Genomic DNA, 7812 nt, shown 5'->3' with positions numbered 1-7812 from the left:
GCTACAAAACAGTCCAAATCAGGTTGGTACATATTATACTAATTTCAGCTACATTACAGAGGTTAAATATTACTAACAGTAATAGCTTTGACCATTACATCTCTGTCATAATTCCCTTCCAATCAACACCAGTGCTGTAAATACATTCACCTATGAACAAATAATGGCGGCCATCTTAGAATGGATATTTTGTACTAAATATTCACGGTGGCAATTCCCTGGGAAGAAGACTATTTGTTTATGTGTTTAGATGTTAATAGTCTTTACACAAGTATTCCTCATGATTTAGGTATTCAAGCAACAAAACATTCCCTAAGGGCTAGATCTTTGTCTTATCTGTTGCATACAGAAATGCTTCTGGATATTATTCTAGTTTGTCTTACTAATAATTTGTTCATATTTAACAAGGAGATATGTAGACAAACACAGGTAACTGCAATGGGTACATATTTTGCCCCCAGCTATGCAGGACTTTTCCTGGGCAGGTGGGAAGAATAGGTGATCGACAACATTGACCTTTTCAAATCACATGTAGCCTTCTGGATTAGGTACATAGGTGGTCATTCTGACCCCGGCGGTAAAATGCACTTACCGCCGGTCAGAAGACCGCCATAACACCGCCGCGGCCGCGGAAACCCGCCACGGTCATTCTGACCCGCAGAAGGCAAACCTCCGAAAATCCGACAGCCACAACCGACCGCCAGACCAGCGGTCGGCGGAAAGGTGGAGGTGACCAAACCTCCACCGCCACGCCAACAGAAATACGCCCATGCCATTACGACCCACGAATCCACGCGGCGGTCATTCAAACGCGGTATTCCATTGGCGGGACACACCGCCGCGGTCAGAATACACACAAACGAACAAAACTCAGCCACATTGGACGATTTGAATCCCACACACCTGATACACATACACACACCACTCCCACACACACAATACAATATAAAACACCCACCCACATCACCCACAAACCCCTACGCAAAAAAATTCTGAAAGAAGGCCAGAGCGAGACACCAGCATCCACAAACTAACAGACACAGCCACTCAACACCATCACCCACACACTATCCACACACAAAACAACACACACCACCGCACTCAACACACTTAAATACACATACTCCACCCCACACATCATACACACCACCCCATGGCACCCCAAAGACAACCCCGCTTCACAGACGAAGAACTCAGGGTCATGGTGGAGGAAATCGTTCGGGTAGAGCCCCAGCTGTTCGGCACACAGATACAATACACCAGCATTGCCCGGAGGACGGAGCTATGGCAGAGGATTGTCGACAGGGTCAACGCAGTGGGACAGCACCCCAGAAATCGGGAAGACATCAGGAAGCGATGGAACGACCTACGGGGGAAGGTGCGTTCCATGGTATCCAGGCACAACATCGCCGTGCAGAAGACTGGCGGAGGACCCCCACCTCAACCCCCACAATTCACATCATGGGAGGAGGAAGTCTTGAACATCCTGCATCCTGACGGCCTCGCAGGAGTCGGCGGAGGAATGGATACTGGTAAGTTGAAGCTTCAATACTGCTTCCCCCCCACCTGCATGCCAAATCATACCCCAACCCTCACCCCCATCCTCGAACCCCACCCTCACCCCCACCCCCATCCTCACCCCCACCCTCACCCCCACCACCATCCTCACCCCCACCACCATCCTCACCCCCACCCCCAGCACACCTATTCCCCGCCAATGTCTCACCATCACAACCCACACATCCCAAAACCTAGGCCTGCATGCGTCCACTAAGCATGGACACCCATCACCAAAGCATGCCCAATGCATATACACATCCCCCCCACAAGCCACCCTCACCAAAGCCCCCACACACGAATGCCAGCACTTGGGGACACGAGAACCCATAGATACACCCATATGCCACACATTGAAACTATAACCATACCTCTATACCCCTGCAGGACCCGACCGTCAACACACCGCGGCGGAGGGGCCAGAATTCTCCACACCCCCCACCCAAGAGGCCGTCAGCGATGACAGCAGCTCTGTCGACCTGGACACCGATGACCAGCCCGGACCATCGGGGACCTCTGGACAGTCGGTTCCCCTCACACAGGCCCAGGGCACTACAGACCCAAACCCCTCTGGGAACACCAGCACAGCTCCCACCCAGCGGGCCCATGCCTCTGTCTCCAGGGCACGTCAATCTGCGGTGTGTCTACCACTACAGGGCACCCAGGATAACCCACCACCCCAACAACAACAGGGACCTGGGGGCAGTGGTAGTGGGCACACCGGCCAGGGGGCAGAGGCCCAGGGAAACAGGGCAACTCGGAGGGCAGCTGTGCGACAGGGGGGGGAGGAGAGGCCCAGGGAACCCACTCTCCACGAGGTCCTCACCACCATCATGGGAGCATACAACCGCTCCCAGGAGACGATGACGACGGTACTGGCCCGGTTCCAGGGGATCCAGGTACTGCAGGAGGAACACTATCGGGGGTACAGGGAGGACATCAGAGCCATCAACACCACCCTGGTTACCATGGTAGGGCTGCTGCAGGACCTCGTCAACACCAGGGCGGACACTCAACAACACCCAAGGGCCCCTGCCACTAGCCTGGACCAAGAACAGCCAACCACCTCCGCCGGCGCTAGTGGACAGGAGGCCCCCGCACAGCAGCAGCCCACCAGACCCCCACCTCCTGCAGGAGAAGAACCAGCCCGCAAGAGGGCCCTGAGATCTCGCAAGAAGACAGAGTAGGATGTCAAGACCCCCGCCAGCAATGGATACCACCTGATGTCATCCCACTGTCCCACATTGTCACCCTGTCCATCCTTGAACTGCCCATGCTCCATCTCTCCACAGGCCTCTGGACAATGCACCTGTGTGACTGTTACTCTGGACTCTGCCATGGACATTCCTTCACCATAGCCCCCACCCACTTGAAACCACCCATCCCATTTTGAGCACTTAAATAAACACCTATTTTGCACCAAAATATCTGGAGTCTGGCTGTGATTTCAATATATTGTAATTGACATGACAGTGCAAATATGTCCTTGTACATGGTGAAGTCAACAAACAGCTGCCACAAAGCTGTAGTCCATGGGGAAACGAAGCACAGGACTCGTAGTGGGGACCCCAGATCTGAAATAGGGAGGGAAAAGCCAAAACTCAGTCATCATACACTGGGGCAAATAGACAGGCAGCAGAGATGCAGGAGAGTAGTTAACATTTACTAAATTATCTTTGAAATGTTACCTGTGTCCTATTGGAAGTACTGTTCAATGATTCTGTCCCTGTTGTCTGTTTCAGCCCCGTCGTCTTCCTCCTCGTCACTCTCCTCAGGTTCCACCGCTGCCACAACACCACCGTCTCGACCATCCTCCTGCAGGAAAGGCACCTGGCGGCGCAAAGCCAGGTTGTGAAGCATGCAGCAGGCCACGATGATGTGACACACCTTCTTAGGTGAGTACATTAGGGATCCACCTGTCATATGCAGGCACCTAAACCTGGCCTTTAGGAGGCCAAAGGTGCGTTCGATCACCCTCCTAGTACGCCCATGGGCCTCATTGTACTGTTCCTCTGCCCTGGTCCGGGGATTCCTTACTGGGGTCAGTAGCCACGACAGGTTGGGGTACCCAGAGTCCCCCACTAGCCATACACGGTGTCTCTGTAGCTGTTCCATCACGTAAGGGATGCTGCTATTCCTGAGGATGTAGGCGTCATGCACTGACCCTGGGAATTTGGCATTTACATGCGAGATGTACTGGTCAGCCAAACACACCACCTGGATGTTCATTGAATGGTAATTTTTTCTGTTCCTGTACACCTGCTCCCTGTCTCTTGGGGGAACCAAAGCCACATGGGTCCCATCAATGGCACCAATTACGTTGGGAATATGTCCAAGGGCGTAGAAATCACCCTTCACTGTAGCCAATTCGCCCACCTCAGGGAAAATGATGTAGCTCCTCACGGATTTCATCAGGGCAGACAACACTCTGGATAACACCTTCGAAAACATGGGCTGAGACATCCCAGAAGCAATTCCCACTGTTGTCTGAAATGACCCACTTGCCAAGAAATGGAGTACTGACATGACCTGCACCAGTGGGGGAATCCCTGTGGGTTGGCGGATGGGGGACATCAGGTCGGGCTCCAGCTGGGCACACAGTTCATGGATAGTGGCACGGTTAAGACGGTAGGTCAGGATAATGTGGCGTTCTTCCATTGTCGACAGGTCCACCAGCGGTCGGTACACGGGAGGATTCATCCGTCTCCTCGCCCAACCCAGCGGACGGTGCCTAGGAAGGACAACATGGAGCACACAGTCAAGCAACCCACAGGTACGTACTCACAGCTAGCACGGTAAACGATTGTCTATGCAGTGAATGGCGTGTCTGAGTGGCTATGCAAGGCCTAGGCCTGTGTGACGCAGTTGAAATAGAGCCATGTGGGCCCTGGAAATGGCGGCTGCCTGACCTGTGAAGTGTGACAATGGGATGTGAGGTCAATGCGCTGGCGTGGCACACCGCGGCGGGCGGCGGGCGAAGACCGCGGCGCGAAGCCGCATTGGTTAACATTGAAGCCTATGGGTTTCAGGAGCCAATGGCGAAGGGCGCCGGCGGTGGCGGGACGCACCGCCGCGGTACGCACCGCCGCGGACGTAACCGCCATTTTCTATCTACTTATCCACTTGCGACTTGAACTTTCACAGGAGAGGACCTATACTGCAAGTGTTGCTGTGACCTCGGTCTGGAAGGGACAATGGCTGCTGCGCCTGGGGAAAGGGCCCCTGCCTTCACTGGAGAGGAGTTGGAGAAACTTGTGGATGGGGTCCTCCCCCAGTATGCGCTACTCTACGGTCCTCCAGACCAACAAGTGAGTTTAATTCAATCTGGATTTGGGGCCACTGGCTGGCTTGGGGGCCTGGCGGGGGGCCTGGCGGGGATGGGGGGCATGTTGGGCCTGGCGGGGGGCATGGCGGGGGGCCTGGCGGGGATGGGGGGCATGTTGGGCCTGGCGGGGGGCATGGCGGGGGGCATGGCGGGGATGGGGGGCATGTTGGGCCTGGCGGGGGGCATGGCGGGGGGCCTGGCGGGGATGGGGGGCATGTTGGGCCTGGCGGGGGGCATGGCGGGGGGCATGGCGGGGATGGGGGGCATGTTGGGCCTGGCGGGGGGCCTGGCGGGGGGCCTGGCGGGGATGGGGGGCATGTTGGGCCTGGCGGGGGGCATGGCGGGGGGCATGTCGGGGATGGGGGGCATGTTGGGCCTGGCGGGGGGCATGGCGGGGGGCATGTCGGGGATGGGGGGCATGTTGGGCCTGGCGGGGGGCATGGCGGGGGGCCTGGCGGGGATGGGGGGCATGTTGGGCCTGGCGGGGGGCATGGCGGGGGCCTGGCGGGGATGGGGGGCATGTTGGGCCTGGCGGGGGGCATGGCCGGGGGCCTGGCGGGGATGGGGGGCATGTTGGGCCTGGCGGGGGGCATGGCGGGGGGCCTGGCGGGGATGGGGGGCATGTTGGGCCTGGCGGGGGGCATGGCGGGGGGCCTGGCGGGGATGGGGGGCGTTGGGCCACTGGCAAGGAAAATGCTGACAAACTTGAACGTGGTATTTCTCCCTCCCTGTACGTGTCACATAGGTCCGCGCCCATGAGAAGATCGGGATTTGGCGTGCCATCGCCAAGGAAGTCCGGACCCTGGGGGTCCACCATCGACGGGGCACCCACTGCCGCAAGAGGTGGGAGGACATCCGCCGCGGGACCAAGAAGACCGCCGAGTCTCTGCTGGGGATGGCCTCCCAACGTAGGTGGGGTGCCTGCCGTCAACTGAGCCCCCTGATGTTCCGGATCCTGGCGGTGGCCTACCCTGATTTGGATGGGCGCGTGAGGGCAGCACAGCAGACACAAGGGGGTGAGTACAAGCATTATCTACTCTGTTGTCGCGCAGTGGAGGTGTCTGGGTGGGGGAGGAGGGCTGGGGGTCCCCCTAGGCCAGGGCGATATCTGTAGGCTGGGCACCCCCGTAAGCCCCTGTGTCCCCAGCCACCACCCTCAGTAGTTTGTCAGTACAGCCATCCCTGGGCCGTGTCATCCATGGGTGCAGTTGTCAACTCTAGGCGTGTAGGGCATGTTCCACGGAATGCGTAGCGGACCCCAAGTGCGCAACTTAGTGCAGGGGGCATCTGTGTCTGTCATGTCCGCTAACTGTACCGGAGATCCATGTAATCAATATCCCTTTATTTCTCTCTCCCCCCCCCCTTTTTGTTTGTCTTTCTGTGCTTGTGTGCATCAGCATCATCAGGCGGAGGAGAAGTGGCATCGGGGCAGGAGGGAGCTGCATCTCACATGGCCCAGGAGGGCCATGCCACAGAGTCAGACTGGACCAGTGAGACGGAGGGCGAGGGGAGCTCCACGACGGGGACGACTGGACCCTGCAGCGACACGGACACGTCCTCGGAAGGGGGCTCCCTTGCGGGGGTGGCACCATCCGTGCCCCCCGCCATTACAGGTACAGCCGCCACCCAGCGCACCATCTCCGCCCTCCCAGCAGCCCCTCAGCGTTCGCCCCGTGCCCGCTCTGCCAGGAAGCCGGGCATCTCCTTCGCCCCAGGCACCTCAGGCCCTGCCCCTGTTACCCCCGCTGCCCTCAGTGAGGAGGTCATTGACCTCCTCCGAACGCTCATTGTTGGGCAGACTACCCTTTTGAATGCCATCCAGGGGGTGGAGAGGGAGGTTCATCGCAGCAATGCGTACCTGGAGGGCATTCATTCGGGTCAGGCTGCCCATCAGCGATCGTTCCAGGCTCTGGCCTCAGCACTGACGGCAGCCACTGTCTCCTGCCTGCCTCTACTAACTCCCTCCTCCCAGTCTCCTGTTCCTCTGCCTGTCCCACCCACACCATCAGACCAGCCTGCACACACCTCAACACCCAAGAGAAGCTCATCCAAACATAAGCACCACAGATCACGCAGACATTCACACACGCAACATTCCGATGCAGACATGCCAACAGTCACTACCACCTCTGTGACCCCCACCTCCTCGTCTCCCTCCTCCCTCCCTGTGACGTCTACACTCACACCTCCATTCACCTCACCATCAGCCAGTGTTTCCATCACCAGCACACCCTCCACTCCAGTCCGCACACGTGCAGTCACCACCCCACTGCCATTTACACGTCCCCTGTGTCCTCTCCCACTGTGTCTGTCACCCCCTCTTCCACACCACACAAACGCAGCCACCCACCCACCCAACAGCCATCCACCTCACGACAGCCTATCCCTCCTGCACCTGCACCCAAAGACAGCAAACGTGACTCACCTACAACCACATCCTCTCCCTCCACTCCCATTCCCACTGTACCTACCACTCTCCATTGTCCCAAGAAGCTCTTCCTCGCCACTACTAACTTCTTTCCTGACCCTGAGCCCCCCCCTCCTTCTCGTCGGGGTAAGAAGAGCACCTCAGCCACCACCAGCCCTGCAGCCCCCTTGACAAGGGTGCAGGGGTATTGGAGCCCGCCAGCCCGCATGTCTGGATCTTCGCCCAGCAGCAAGGGGACAGCCAGCCCACCCCCTGGGAAGAGGAGCAGAAGGCGGAAGGGGCGCCGCAGGAGCCCGCCTTCTACATCCCCCCCGGACACCACCCAGAGACAGTCACCAGCCACAGCTCCAAAGGGAGGAAAGGGCCACAGGCCCACGACTAAGGAGGGCAAGGGCAGCAAGTCGGAGAGGTCAGGCAGCAGGCCTGCTGCCCAGGAGGAGCCCACAACCCCCAGAGCCGCTGCCCCGGGAGGAACCGGCACAGCTGCCCCGGGAGAGCCCAC

This window comes from Pleurodeles waltl, chromosome 9, assembly GCF_031143425.1.
Source record: "Pleurodeles waltl isolate 20211129_DDA chromosome 9, aPleWal1.hap1.20221129, whole genome shotgun sequence".
Classification (NCBI taxonomy): domain Eukaryota; kingdom Metazoa; phylum Chordata; class Amphibia; order Caudata; family Salamandridae; genus Pleurodeles; species Pleurodeles waltl.
The sequence above is the reverse complement of the archived record's forward strand: the minus strand, read 5'-3'. Positions refer to the sequence as shown.